General features: G+C 37.7%; 1 non-coding gene across 1 annotated transcript; it reads left to right on the top strand.

The window, feature by feature from the left end:
* The first annotated feature begins 686 nt into the window (after positions 1 to 686).
* Positions 687 to 793, top strand: LOC127133030 (small nucleolar RNA R71). Its single transcript, XR_007807028.1, has one exon. It is a non-coding gene; the product is annotated as a small nucleolar RNA R71 (small nucleolar RNA).
* The last annotated feature ends 8928 nt before the right edge of the window (positions 794 to 9721 follow it).

The following is a 9721-nucleotide window of genomic DNA, read 5'->3' as shown; positions in this document are numbered from 1 at the left end:
TGAGTAATTATCTGATAAACCTTAGTCCCTAATTGTGTTATCAGTTCGTTTACGTGAATGTTCTAGTTTAGGAATTCTTTATTTTGATGAGTTTGGCCTGATATAAAGTTCTCCATGATCTTCTCAAGGTTAGGCTTTTGGGGCACAGCTTGCATAGGTTGATTTGGCCTTTGGGCTTGAAAATATTGTGGTCTTTGAGGTGCATAGTTTTGGATAAGGTTCTGATTTTTATAGGAAAAATTCGGGTGATTCTTCCATCCAGGGTTGTAAGTGTTTGAAAATGGGTTACCTTGGGCGTAATTCACTTGGTCGGTGTTTAGGTCGTTCAAAAGGTTACATTCCGCCGATTCGTGTCCTTTAGATCCACAAAGTTCACACTCTGTGTGGACTACCGCTGCGGTGTTAGAGTTTGTAGAATATGTTCGACCTTAAGGGCTAAAGCGTCCATTTTCACTTGCATCATGTCCATAGAACTTATCTCATGTATTCCACCTTGGGTCTCCTTTTTTTCTACTGATGCTCGTTCAGTTCCCCATTGGTAATGGTTTTGGGCCATATCCTCAATTAGGTCACAAGTTTCAGGGTAAGGTTTGTTCATCAACGCGCCACCAGCAGTAACATCGATGCTCATCTTTGTGTTATAATGGAGTCCATTGTAGAAGGTATGAACGATCAACCATTGTTCTAGGCCATGGTGTGGGCATACTCTTAACAACTCATTGTATTTCTCCCAAGCTTCAAAAAGTGATTCTCCTTGGTTTTGAGTAAATCTAGTTATTTGGTTTCGAAGAACAGCAATCTTACTAGGGGGAAAATATCTAGCAAGGAATACTCTCCTAAGGTCTTCCCAGGTAGTTATTGAGTTAGCTGGGAGTGAATCTAACCACAAACATGCTCTATCCCTGAGGGAGAAAGGAAATAATCTTAAACGAATTGCATCAGGTGAAGCACCGTTGGATTTAAAGGTGTCAGCTAGTTGGATAAAGATTTTTAAATGTTGATTTGGGTTCTCAGTAGCGAGACCCGCGAATTGGTTCTGTTGCACTAATTGCAGTAAAGATGGTTTTAGTTCGAAATTGTTGGCAGGAATGAGGGGGTTTACTATACTAGAACTATGTTCCTCGTCAGAGGGTTGGGAAAATTCCTTAAGAGGTCTCCGATCGCGATTCTCGGCCATAGCTTTCTTAATTCGGACGAGTAAGAGGCGTGTACGAGTGTAACATTCGGGTTCCGCTAAAGGATGTACTAAATTTCCGGTACTATGGGTTCTTCGCATTTACAGGCTAATAATGCCTTAGTCTAGACGGTGTAACAACAGGGTATGAAATTTGACGAAGTTGGTCCCCGGCAACGGCGCCAAAAACTTGATCGCAGTATTCGCAAGTGCATGAATCGCGTCAGAGTAATATAAAAGAATATCGATTCCATAGAGACCAAATCGTCAATCTATCGATTACTATTGTTACGATGTTTGTCTAAGGCGGTACAAATGAGATATTGATGTCGCAAAATAACAGTAAATAAAGAAAATGATAAACATAGTGCAGATAAAGATAGGCTTGAATGTATTTCACGTCAGTTAAACGATGCTTCGATTGTCTAAATAGAACTACTTATGGGGCAATATTTTCTACTCTTGAAAAGAATCCATTTAACAGGAACTGTCGCTTTCGCGTATTCAGAACCGATTTTACCCTTAAATTAAGGCCTTTTATTGTCACTTATAAAAGGTGCGCATAACGCTAAAGTAGTAAACCTATTTTTAAGAAATAAGACTCGTAAGCTTAGTTGAAAGGTGATTTTGATTCGGAAAGATTACCTAAGGAGTTTCCTGATTTTAAATCTATCAACGTATCCGAAAACAGTTTCAAAAATCATTTTTCCTTAAAGTGATAAAAATTCCTAATTAACTAAGCCAGGGTGCTTTCGCACTTCTTGAGTAGTTTAAATTAACCAAGTTTGTTTCAGAAAACTCGAATTAAAAATCAAAACAATCCCTAAAGCATTTCTACAGATGCAATATGTGAAACATCTCTTTAACCGCGATCCTTACATTCTAACCTTTGAAAGATTTAGCCATACATGGTAATACAAACAAATACAACGATGTTGAACATGTTGAAAAGAAGTTTAGAATGTAAGGCGTGAAGAACAAGTAAAGCGTGTACAACAATTAAAATAAGCAATAAAGATAATGGCGAGAAAATTAAATAAAGTGAAGACAATGGCAGGAAATTAAATAAAGTAAAGCATGACAAGGAAATTAAATAAAGTAAAGCATGACAAGGAAATTAAATAAAGTAAAGCATGACAAGGAATTAAATAAAGTAAGTCATGGCTAGTAAAATAAAAAGGAGATTAAATTAGAACCTGCTCCAAACGGAGGCTTTAAATCTGGTACAAGGAAGTAAATAAACCTTTGACTTTGAAAATAAAGACGACAGCAAAATCAAAGTGCTCCAACTCAATTACACTAAGGTGCGATAACCCCTCGATGTGACGGATTACCGCTTTTACAGATGATATTATAGTCTTAGTGTTGTAAATTAAGTTGGATGATTTGGAAATGAACTAGAACAACCTATTTATAGAGGAACTCAGTAGCATGCAAAGACCAGGATACCCTTCAACTTCTCTTTAGTGGGAATGTGGAATTCAAAGGTGGCGCCCGCCACCCCTCCATGGCGTCCGCCATGTGAGTAGATGGGGAAGTTCATGGGATCGTGGCAGTTTCCTCCTGGTTGAGGGCTAATGTGTCATGGCTTCTCCTATAGCGGCCGCCATGCAGAACGTCACGAGTACAATATTTGTCGAAAACCCTAATTTTTTGGTCTTTTTGCTTCGTTTCTTCTAAAAAGGTCCTGAAAGAGCTAAATACCTGAAAACAACACAAAAGAGAGTGATTCAGTGTGATCAGGAGTGTAGGAGATCTCCGAGATGTAGTCAACGTCATCAGTATATAACGTCATTTACCTAGGTTATTAATCCTGCTCCAGTTGTTCAAGTAGCGCTATCAACCACATTTTCATCAAGGTGCTCATCAACAAAGTCAACAGAACTGTGTCCAAAGACCATCATAATTTGATCCAATTCTGGTGTCCTATGTGGAATTATTTCCTGCTTTGATACAGAGGAATTTGGTACATACTAGGATTCCACCGGCTACTCCGAAGGAACTTCCATGGTGGTATAAGTTTGGTCAAGATTGTGCATTCCACCAAGGTGCACTCGGGCATGACATTGAGAATTGTTTTGCTTTGAAAGTTGAGGTACAAAGATTAGTGCGAAACTATATTTTGTCTTTCGAAGACTCTAGTACTAATGTGTAAGCCAATCCATTTCCTAAACACTGGGGTACAACTGTGAGCATGGTCGAGGGATGTCATGGAAAGTACTGTGTCTTTGATGTCAATTTGAGTAGAATATCCTTGGTTGAGATGCACACAACTTTGTGCGAGTTGAGTTATTATGAGAATGATCATGCTTCTTGCTATATCTGTTCAAGAAACTCTTGAGGGTGTGCTATGGTGAAGAGAGATTTGCAAGAGATGCTGGACCAAAATCTTATCCAGATTACGAGAGATAGGGATGAAGATGAGCATGAGGTGAATGTCATAATTCCCATTTCAATATACCAGAACCGGTTCTGATTGCCTACAATAGTCAAAGGTCTGTCGTTTCTCCTTTGGTTATTCGTTTGGCAGGTCATACGCCCTATGAATTTGATAAAGTTATTCCTTATAAGTACAATGCTACCATGTTTGAAGATGGAAAAGAAGTCCATATTCCTTCCTTTTCTTATGTTGTGAACATTGCTGATATAAGTGGTGTGATCCGAAGTGGTCGATTATTTCTTCAGTGTGAACCAGAAGTCTGATCAGGATGATGTGCTGAAGTTGATTAAGAGAAATGAGTTCAATATGGTGGATCAATTATTGCATACCTCGTCTAAAATATCCCTCTTATATTTGCTGATGAAAATTTGGAAGCTCATAGAGAGGCTCTGTAGAGGGTCGGGGAGCAGGCCCACGTGGACCATGATGTAACAATTGGTCAGTTTGATGGCATTGTGGACAACATTATTGTGTGTAACAATCTGAGCTTTAGTGATGAAGAATTGCCTAAGTAGGGGAGGAATCATAATCTGGCTTTTCACATTTCCATGAATTGTCAAAAAGATGCCCTGTCCAATGTGCTGGTTGAGACTGACTCGTCTCTAAAACTTATGCCAAAGTCTACTATGTCCAAACTCTCTTATCAAGGTGCTCCGATGAGGTTTAGTGGGGTTGTTGTGAAAGCCTTTGACGACTCAAAGAAAACTGTGATTGGAGAAGTTGATATTCCATTTAAGATAGGTCTGTGCTCATTTCAGATTACATTTCAAGTGATGGATATCCATCCCTCTTATAGTTGTCTCCTGGGTCGTCCATGGATTCACGAAGCTGGGACAATAACATCAATTCTCCATCAGAAGTTGAAATTTGTCAAAAACGGAAAATTATTGATTGTGGGTGGCGAGCATGCCATGTTGGTAAGTCATCTGTCTTCATTTTCTACATTGATGCTGACGAAGCTGTGGAAACTCTATTCCATGCTCTTTCTGTCGTTGATATTATTATTAAGAAGAATTGGGTATTCCTGACTTCTTTGAAAGATGTCCAACAAGTTGTGGAGAATGGTCAAGTTGTTGGATGGGGTCAAGTTGTTAAGCTTGCTGAAAACAAGAACATAACTGGTTTAAGCTTCTCGCTTGGTCCAACCCAAAGAGATTTGAAGCGCATTCAATAAGTTTTTCACAGTGTTGGCTTCATCCACTCCAAAGATCAATCTGCTGTTGTAATCCTAGAAGACAGTCAAAAGCAAGAAGCGCCAAACTTTATGACGCAAGGATTGATGTGCCAGAATTGGATTGCTGTTGATGTTCCCTCTGTTATTCACTTGTCAAAAGAATATTTGTTTTTGTTATTTTCAAAAAACAATCCTTTCACTATGCCTAAGGTGAAAGTGAATTTATGTGGGTTTTGTTTCAAATTTTATCATCATTAATAAAATGTTATTTTGTTTATCCATATTATGTTTTCTCATTTTGCTTTTTCTGAAAAAATGGTAACATAAAAAACCAAGATAATAATCACTTTTATATATGCATCATAATGTGCGTCTATTTGTTCATATTCTAAAATCAAGCATAAAATTATTGTGCAGATTGACTATTAAACCCATTGAAAATAATGACCATATGCCCTTCCCAACTTTGAATTCCCTGTGTTTGAAATGGAAAAAGGAGATGTTGAAGAGATTCCTGATGAGATTTAGTGTTTGCTTGAGCATGAGGAGAAGACCATTAAGCCTCATAAAGAGCCATTGGAAGCGATTAATTTGGGTTTTGAAGAGAACAAGAAAGAAGTTAAGATTGTGGCACTGCTTTGTTCAGATGTGAAGAAGAGGATGGTTGGGATTCTTAGAGAGTATGTGGGTGTATTTTCTTGGTCTTATCACGATATGCCAAGTCTTGATACTGATTTTGTGGAGCATAGATTATCATTGAAGTCAGAGTGTCCGCCAGTTAAACAGAAGTTAAGAAGAACTCATCCTGATATGGTTGTTAAGATCAAAGAGGAGGTTCAGAAGAAGATTGATGTTGGTTTCCTTGTTACTTCTGAGTATCCTCAATGGGTGTCCAACATTGTGCCTATTCCAAAGAAGGACGACAAAGTTCAGATGTGTGTTGATTATAGAGATATGAACAAAGCTAGTCCAAAGGATTATTTTCCTCTGCCACACATTGACATGTTGGTAGATAATACAACTAAGTTCATCTTTTTCTCCTATATGGATGGTTTCTCCGGTTATAATCAGATCAAGATGGCACCCGAGGACATAGAAAATACGCCATTTATTACACCCTGGGGAACATTATGCTATAGAGTGATGCCTTTCGGTTTAAAGAATGATGGTGTAACATACCAGAGAGCCATGACTACTCTTTTCCATGACATGATGCACAAAGAGATAAAAGTTTATGTCGATGATATGATTGCTAAGTCAGAGACTAAAGAAGATCATGTTGAGTATTTTTTGAAGTTGTTTCAACATTTGAGAAAGTTTAAACTCTGCTTGAATCCTAATAAGTGTACTTTTGGTGTTCGTTTAGGAAAGCTATTAGGCTTCATTGTCATCCAGAAGGGTATTGAAGTAGATCCTGATAAAGTCAGATCTATTCAAGAGATGTCTACACCAAATACGGAAAGGAAGGTCAGAGGATTTCTCGGGCTTCTAAATAACACCTCCAGATTTATATCTCACGTGACTGCCACATGTGGGACCATTTTTAGGCTTTTCCATAAAGATCAAGGTTGTGTTTGGACGAAAGACTTCCAGAAAGCTTTTGACAACATCAAGGAGTATATGCTTGAACCTCCTACCTTGTCTCCTTCAGTGGAAGGAAGACCGTTGCTTATGTACTTAACTATGTTAGAAGAGTCCATGGGTTGTGTACTTGGGCAACAAGATGAAACTGGTAGAAAGGAGCATGCCATCTACTATCTAAGTAAGAAGTTTACAGACTATGAGTCTCGGTATTCCATGCTTGAGAAGACTTGTTGTGCTTTAGCCTAGGCTGGAAAATGTCTACGCCAGTATATGATTAATCATACCACTTGGTTGATATCCAAAATGGATCCAATCAAGTATATTTTTGAAAAGCCTGCTTTGACTGGGAGGATTGCTCGATGGCAGATGCTATTGTCTAAATATGATATTCAGTACTGTACTCAGAAGGCGGTTAAAGGAAGTACTCTTGCAGATCATTTGGCTCACCATCCAATTGAAGATTATCAATCCACCAGGTTTGACTTCCTTGATAAAGATGTTATGTACTTAAAAGCTAAAGATTATGCTGAACCATTGCCTGAAGAAGGACCAAAGCCTGGATCCCGATGGGGTTTAGTGTTTGATGGAACTGTTTATGCTTATGGTAATGGAATTGGGGAAATCATCATTACTCTTCAGGGTCCTCATATCCCTTTCACTATAATATTTATATTTGATTATACAAACAACATGGAAGAATATGAAGCTTGTAACATGGGTGTTGAAGAAGCCATTAATTTGAGAATTAAGATCCTTGATGTGTATGAAGATTCAACCTTGGTGGTTAATCAGATTAAAGGAGAATGGGAGACTCGTCATCCTGGCTTAATTCCTTACAAAGATTATGCAAGAAGTGTAACACCTCAAAATTTGCCCTCCTCTCTTGGGACTGGCTTAACATATTTGCATATCATTTTAGATCATTAGGCATTTCATATTGCATATCATGTGGTTACATTGTGCAAGTCATCCTCATAAGTCTTGGTTAGAAGATAAGAGGTGGAGATGCAAGCCTAGGGTTTTATTGACTGATCATTAGCCATCTGAGGATTGGGCTATGAATTAGGGTTTCATGATTTCTCAAGGAGATTGGTCTTGATCTTGGTTGCAATGATACATCATCATTATCATGGTCTTGATATCATCCAAGGAGTTCCAGTGATTGGTGATATACTTTGAGATTAGGGTTTTGACCACTGGTCAACCCTAATCAGTTGTATTGAGCCAATCAGGGCATGGCATGGAGATGGGGTCTACAATGGATATGGGGATCATCATGAGATTATATTGAGCTTATGAAGGCTAGGGTTCATCATTGAGCCATTTCATCAGAAGATTGAGGCTCAGATTGATCAGTGCAACCAAATTCATCTATCAATTGAAAAAGTCAACTGTGGTCAACTGTGCTTGATTTTATGGATTTGGAGGTGGGAGAGAGTTGGATACACTTCATTCATGTCTAAACAAGTTTCATTTGACATTTCAAACATCAAGAATGAAGAAAATAAAGTCAGACAAAAAATTGCCAAAAATAGAAAGTGACTTGTAATGGAAGTTTCCAAAAATGGAAAGTTTTTCACCACAAAATTACATGTCCAAAAAAGCTTCAAATGAAAATTTTTCCAACATGAAAGTTGTAGATCTTGATCTCACCTTTCCAAAAAGTCCAAGAACTTGAAATTCCCATGTATGGTTGACAAGTTATGGTCCATTCATTTTCCAAAAATGCCTAAAATCAAAGTGGCATAACTTTCACATGGAATGTCCAATTTGAGTGATCTTTCTTTGAGCAAACCCCATTTCACATGTACTTTCATGTTGCATCATCAAATTTCAGCAAAAATGGTCAAGGCAAAAAGTCAAATTTCAAGTGGATTCAATTGCATTTTTGGTATGGCATAGTGAAATTCCAAATTACAAGGCCTATGGACATGAAACCAATTCCAACACACTCCAAATGCCAAATAGAACATGTTTGGGCTGTCATGAGCTGTCACATTGCATTATTTGGAAAGGTCATTTTTGAACTTTCACTTAAAGTGGCATTAACACTAATCACTTGATTTTTGTTAATTGAGATTAAGAGATGGATTAAGAAGTTGGTATTTAACCTTAATCATAACAGAAATGCTAACCACAAACACATTTCTCAAGAATCATAACTGTTTTTCATCAAAACCTCTCAAAATTCTCCAAGAACTTCATCACATTTTTTCATCAAATCTTCATCAATTCTACATTATTTTGCTTCATTCTTCGTGGATCCATGATCTATAATCATCACTGAAGAACTGTTTTGCTAAATCCTTGCCAAAAACTTCAAGATCGTGGACTGCACAAGGCTTGATCTACAATGGTGATTCCATAATTCTCGTACCTGGTGCTGCTTTGAGCTGAGCAAGTTGCTTCAATCAACTGCCATAGCCTTGTACTGGATCTGTTTCACTGAATTGGAGCCAGAAACATCAAAATCGAGCACTGCAATCTCCACAAGGTGTTTTTTCGAATCTCACCATTGCATGAACTTTTATATGCCTTTTATAGGTCTTTGAACGTAGAATACAATGATGCTTTTAGTTTGTGAATTGATTGAGTATTGAATGCGTAATCGTGAATTAAAGTTTGATGCGCATTTCGTTTTTTGCTCGATCCCGTTGGCATGTTAGGAATTAGGTTAAGCTAGTCACATATCCTTAATCCTTGTTGGAAGACGGTTCTAATGACTATAAGTTTGTTGATTTTGGTTACGATTTGATGTTCATCAATTTTCTGGAAATCTGGAAGTGTGTTTGCTGTAAATGGTGATGAACACGCGTTTGATCTTGTTTTGCCACTGCCTGCGTTTGAATTGTGTTTCCCGCCGTCCTCTGGCCAATGAGCGCACGCCAGCGCATTAATGGAAGCGGTGTCGTTTTGGCCGCGTTCCTCGAATTTACAGAAATGCCATTATTCCATTAAATTAGCTTATTTCATTTTTCCTTTTTTATTTCAATTCCATTTTTGATACATGATCTTGTAAAATCCATAACTAGTTCATGTTTTGTCCAAAATTAGTGAGACTTTTTGCATTGTTCTCCTTGTAATGTGTAGAATTTTATCATGATTTTTTTGATTTTTTTGCATGTGTAGAAAATTAAAATGCCTAGGGATTGATTCAATGTGTTCATTTTGTATATGTCTTGCTATATCTTTCATAAAATGATGATGCCTTCAAAGAAATGGATGAAATTTTTTGTGCTTGTTCTGGACTCATTGATGGTGATTTTGATGTGTAGTTTGTAGTTTTTGAGTATCTGGATGTTGAGTTATGAATTTTTGATTAGAGGTGTGACAATTTATGTCACACCAA

This window comes from Lathyrus oleraceus, chromosome 3 (genome assembly GCF_024323335.1).
Source record: "Lathyrus oleraceus cultivar Zhongwan6 chromosome 3, CAAS_Psat_ZW6_1.0, whole genome shotgun sequence".
Lineage (NCBI taxonomy): Eukaryota > Viridiplantae > Streptophyta > Magnoliopsida > Fabales > Fabaceae > Lathyrus > Lathyrus oleraceus.
The sequence above is the reverse complement of the archived record's forward strand: the minus strand, read 5'-3'. Positions and strand labels throughout refer to the sequence as shown.